Here is a 6,495-nt window from a genome sequence, read left to right as displayed (position 1 = left end):
CACCTTATAACACCAAGAGTGCATATATGTTCATGAGGGATGCTTCCAGTGGAAAAGCTCAGTGAAGTAGCTGTGTGCTGCACTTTATTGGAAGTGGGTAAGTTAACCAAACATACATTTGCCAAATCATTCAGTTAGTCCTCATCCTTGAAACCCCTCTTTCTTGTTAAACGCACTGCTTGAAACCAACAAAATTCAAACAAAGCATTGATATCACCTTTGTGTGGCTTGTTCAGTTGTGTTTTTAGAGTGTGGAATGGGCTCATTGCTGCCGTTTGTGGCGGCTGTTGAGGAACAAGAAACCAACCGTAGTTGCAGTGGGTGTCTTCTGCTCTCCGGCCACAGGAGGCAGTAATGAGCTCATTGCGCCGAAGAAGACGCGGCACTTGAAAATTTATGTGGACAACTGACACACCAGTGAGACTTCTGCTTTATCAGAAGTGTTTTCAAACTGTATTTTTCAGTTTTACGATTGAAACAACTTCAAGGATGAGGACTGGATCGTCAAATGCACGTCTGATTAACTTTGCAACCTCTGATAAAAACAGTCGCTTCTCTGGGCTTCCCACAACCAAGATTGGTTTTCTGTTGTAGTGATGCAGTGTGAATCTTGACCAAAGAGATTTGTGCTTGTTTTAGATTGTACAAGTGAAGTGTGTCATACGTTGTTTTGATCGGTACTTGTTAATCCAAATTATCCCAGCTACAGTGACAGTTTGCGTCAGCCTGTCTACAGTGCTAAATGGAAATCTAGTTTGTTCTACTCAACTCTGCAGCAGTCTATTTTAAGGCTAAAATCACAAAATGTGAGAGTTCTGTTTCAAATGAGAGACTCAGTTGATGTTAATCTTCTAAAAAAAATGAGTTTCAACATTATTGCTCGCTCCCTGTGAGGTTATCCAGACGGGAAAGGAGTTTCCTGTAACACAATTAATAACCAAATTCATCGGAGTCTGTTCAAGCCACACTTGGATGTTTGCACAGTTGTGTCAACATGAATGCATCACAGATTAAATGTGATCCTGGCTTCCATCGTCCCTAAATTCTCATTTCAGCAGCTGTGTCATCTATGTAATCTCATGTTTTAATGGTGTTAATCTAGCTGTTCAGCCACAAAGTTTCATTTTTTTCAAACTTCAGGTGATGGATTAGTATCAGACTGTCTACTCAGTAAGTGAAGGTTGTTGACATGTTGTTGCATGCATAAAGTAAAGGTAAAAGACAAGGATGATACATTTCACAGTGATGAAAGTCACCAGAAAAACCTGCTTTTGTAGAAATCCCTCACACTGATCCACCTCTGATATGATACAGGATCACAAAAATCACATGTTCAGGGCTGAAATCTTTAAGATACTAGTTATTCAGCGTGGATCAGACATGCAATTAGACAATTAGACAATGCTACCAATAGGTAAAGCCACTTTCATCCATTTTATAGTCATTGTTAAGAGTAAAAACGTCTTGTGTCATCATGTCCACATTCAAGTTTAGTCACACTACTTTCTGTTTCCTGCTGGAGAAATGTATAAAATAACGAAGCATTTCAGATTAGTGACATACAGTATCCTTTTGGAAATGCAGATGTCTCAGGCTTGTCTTCCTGTGCGCCAGATTCACTCGCTTTGCTTTTCTTCCACCGCTGTGACATTGAGAGCGCTGTGACTGCGTGTTGATTTCTGATATTGTGCCATGTGAAACCTAAGACCTCATTTCGAAGTACTGTATTACAGCTGGAGTGTGAGAGGAAAGCATGGCAGGGAGGAAACTGAAAGATGAATTACCATCTTCTGAAACTGATATGGAAACCTGGTAATGTGTTCATTCACCGCCCATCACTCGTGGGTGTTGCAGTACAGAAACGGTTGTGTGACATTCAGGGTTTTACCGACTCGCATCAACACTGCTGGAGACGCTTGGGCTAATCACGCTGCAGATTTGTGTTTGTTTGTGCTTTTAGGATTAATAGAGCAGACTGCATAGCAGGAGAATCATTCAAAGTCTACAATCTATGATCTATATCAAGAAAATAAACATTTATACTCACGTTTGTGTCATTGGAACTGTAAAAAAGACGAATAAATGTATAGGGGGACGCAGAGATGAAGTGTGTTGTGCTTCGCTGAAAATGGTGTACAGAAAATGTATCTGTTGGAGAAACAAACTAATTTGAATGACTCCAAAGACCCAGTACAACTGTAGCAACATGTTGTTTTTTTCTTTTTTTTTGTTTATACTGTTATTGTACACTGAAAATGTTGTAATTATACTGTTTTAATTGCTTTTAAATGCTTTTAATTGCTGTCAATAAAACGTTTTCAACTTTTTACATAAAATGCATGAGTGGTTTATGAATTGCTTGTTGATCAAAGGAAACATTATTGTATTGAGAGCTGTAAAGTACATACATTTACTCAAGTACTGTGCTTAAGTACTGTTTTGCTGTACTTGTACTTTAGCTGTCATTTTACTTCTACTCCACTACATAATGGAGGTAAATATTGTACTTTTTACTACACTGCAGTTACTACAACTGTAGTTACTGAACAAATTAAGATTTTTCAAGCAAAACTCATGATCCATATATAAAGTATGATGCAATGTTATTAAACTACCCAACAGTATAAATAGTAGTTAGTAATTAGCTCCACCTCAACCAGCAACTGTTAAATTGTTGATGAATTTTGAATTCATTGATTTGAATTAATCATAATAATAAATCCAAAAATTAATGCACATTAAATCTCTGAAAGTGGCCAATCTGCATAATGAGTACTGGTACTTTTACTTTTGATATTTTTTCTGGTAATACATGTAAATTGTGAATGCAGAAACAGAAACCTTTTACACTGTGGTTTTACAGTGTAAAAATGCCATTAGACAGAGGCATATTTTACCTAGAAAATGACATAAATAAACATAACACACATTTTAAGAAAGAATGAACAAGGACATAACATAACAACTCATGAAAGGAACAAACACAAATATATTTGTTCCTATATGAAACCATGTGTAATTCAGCACCAGCTGCTCAGTTTACTTCAGGTCATTGTAATTTGTTAATATAAAAGTTTATTCAGGTGAAATGAGGACAGATTTCTCTCTTCTTTTCCTTATTTGACTAAGACTCTCTCTCTTTTCTCTTTTTTGTTTCCTCTATGCATCTGTGTGTGTGTATGTGTGCGTGCGTGCATGTGTGTGTGTGTGTGTGTGTGTGTGAGTGTGTGTGTGTGTCCGTGTGTGTGTGTGCTCATCTGCAGGACACGGAAAGTACGGTGCCTTCCACAACTTGGCACAAACACATGCTCAGATAATTATATGTCTTCTTCTGACAAAAACACACACGCAGCTCATTAACACACATACAGATGGTCGCATAAATGTCTCCTGTACGCACACACACACACACACACACACACACACACACACACACACACACACACACACACACACATTCACAAACATTCACACACATGTGTGTGTGAGTCAGAACGGCAGTCCAGCAGGGTGGATTCCTCCATCTGCAGAGAAAGAGAGAAGTAAGTGTTTAACCCTTTGTGGTTTCTAGGTAAGAAGACAAAAAGACTAAATTTACTTTCATCTGGCTTGTTTTTTTTTTTTAAGTGTTACTTTTGTTTGAAGTTAAATTGAATTGTTATTTTCTGTTAGATCCAATCTGTAAATTTTAATACAGTTTGTCCTCTTGAGAAAAAACAGCAGCCTACAACCCCAAGAGGGAAAAATTTTATCTTGTATTTTTCCATTTCATGACAGCGCCCCTGTCTATGCATGAAGCCAACAAAATAATTTGATTTTAAATTTATTTGCATGGAGCAAGGAGTTCTATCGTTAGCTGACAGTGACAATGACCAACAGCCAGACAGCAGACTGACACACAACACAAAAAACGCAACCCGTAGTAGCTCTCCAGCTAATGTCGATCTTCATTTTTTTGTTATTTTTATACTGTTATGATGTTGGATGTCTATGTTAAACGTGGTCAATGTTCCAAAATTTGAGGTCAACGTATGTAAAAATGCTACCTGAAAATCAAAAGACAGGGTTTGAACGCTTTCTTTGAAATGTTACCTCTACTTCTTTCGCGAGATGAAGTCAGATTGTTCGCACATGCCCACAAACGGCCGTCCGTTGGTAGCTTTTATTTTTAAGATTGTTCCATGGGCTATTTGTCCACTCACATATTTCACTCAAACATGTATGGCTGTATTTGAGAGGTTTCCATTTTGTGTAAAGAAAGAGAAAAGAAAAGTTAAATCCCACTACTACTGTTAATTAACGTAGCCTCTGGAGCCAGCAGAAGTCTGTCGAAGGGCAACTTCTGGGAGCTAACCAATCAGAATAGAGTGGGCTCAACTTGAAGGGGGCCTTAAAGAGACAGAAACAACCTGTTTCACACAGAGGCTCAACTGAGGGGATGCATAAAGTGTCAGCATAAGATGAATAAGGAGTTTTTTTAACTGTAAATTATGAAAAGATACTCCAGTACAGCCCCAGACTAAAATATAGACTTGGAAATGTGTACGATACATGCCCTTTAAGATTAGTTCAATACAAAGACTTATCACTTCATGATTGCTACTGTGTTTCACATTAGTGCCCTCAGTGCCCTCAGTCACCAGTGAGGGAAGCTCTCCTGCTAAAAGCTACTGTTCAGTGACTATGATAATTCAGTATCAGTTCAGTTTGAAGATTCAGTGATAAAGATTTGTGTGCTGAACACCTCAAGTAACAACTGGTTTGTGGTATTTCAGTTGTAACTATTTGAGAATATGGGAATAAGCATCACTAAAGGCCCCTGTCTAAGACTAAAGTTGACAATTGTGAGCGAAACATGGTGAAATCTTTCTTCATCAATCCAAAACAGTGCTCCTAGATCTCCATGGGAGATATGTCCACCAATGTGGTGCACTGGTGACTAAAGACAGGCTGCAGCAAAATTCTGACAGTGTCAGAAATATGGGACCAAATTTTCACAATGTGACTGTTGCTACCATCAACATCTACAAACCAACCACACAGAACACAGCAGGAAATGACAGAATGACAGAATACACTATTTTGGAATAAAGCTCAGTGAAAAAAACATGCAATCTCTTTAAAACATGCATGGCATGCATAAACTAAAACTATGGAGGTGAAACTATGATTATCACACATTGATTGCACAATCTGACGGCCTCAAATTGATATAATCTGACATAGATCGCAACCAAGATTTTATTAGACACATCTCTTACAGAGTGACATGCAATAAACTGACACACTTTAAAGCATAATATCTACTGATATGATAAGAGCCTTCACGTTGGTCTTGTTGATTCATTTCTTATCTTACGGCCTAGTTTTAAGAATCTAGTTTTAAGACTGCCATTATTTGTGCTCACATGATACGTATTCCTAAACCAGGGTTCTCAAACATGACGTTTGTGAGCTAGTAGCTCGCTACACGTTACTGATTGGCTCACTAAAGGTTCAAAGAATGCATAAATTTGATAACACAAAGTCACTTGGTAAACCTGTTTAAATTTCTAACCAATCAAATTCACAGACATCCTGCCCCCCTCTGACACAAAATGCCTATTTGCCAATCAGCTTTCAATCAAACACTGCTTTCAGGTTTGGTTACATCAATGATGCCGTAACATTAGGCGATGTTAGCAGACTAGCAAGCATACACCAGATTTGACAATGACCGCGGAAAATAAGTCAATAAAAGGCAAAAATTAAAATATACTATTTTCATTAGGAATGGGAAACAGAGTTTTTTTTTCACATATGTGAATTACAAGTGTGTGTATCTCATTTGCAGTGCAAACGTGTCAGTAGGTAAAAGATGTATCATCAAGTGCCACTTCATCAAAGTCCACGAGAGGGACCTGGATGCAGACAAAATGTGGCAGACATCTTGGACCTCCACCTCCGCAGTTGACAGGAAATCACATGACCTTAGCAGTGGTAATTGGTCTTCTTTGTGTCATTTTTGTGTGAACATCTGCATTGCACATGTGCATAGTCCTCTTGTGGCAGAAGGAGGACTTAACAGCCGTAAGATACAGAGTCTATTAAGGATCTTTTAAAAAAAAGTTTGTTAGCTTATTTAAGGTTTTATTCAAAGCCTTGAAGTCACTTATAAACTCAGAAATAATGACCAGATGGTTGAATATAATTAAAAATAAATAAATAGAAAATAAGCTTCACAATAGGAGGGGTTATGAAAAGTATATAATATGAGGTTTAAAGATTTTACATTAGGTTTTTCTGTGTCCTGGGATAGAGGCCTCGGTTTTCTCTGTATCTCTTTATACACAGTGAACCTATTCACATTGAACTCTACCAGCTTCCAGTGTATTTTTTGAGTTTTTCTCTTATAAGTTTTGAGTGTAATACTAAGTTGTGGGTGACCTGAAGATTTATTGGCCCATTTGAAGATTTTTCCACAGCACTTTATTGGCCAAGTACTGTATATTTGCA

This window comes from Thunnus thynnus, chromosome 14, assembly GCF_963924715.1.
Source record: "Thunnus thynnus chromosome 14, fThuThy2.1, whole genome shotgun sequence".
In the NCBI taxonomy this organism is placed as follows: domain Eukaryota; kingdom Metazoa; phylum Chordata; class Actinopteri; order Scombriformes; family Scombridae; genus Thunnus; species Thunnus thynnus.
The sequence above is the reverse complement of the archived record's forward strand: the minus strand, read 5'-3'. Positions refer to the sequence as shown.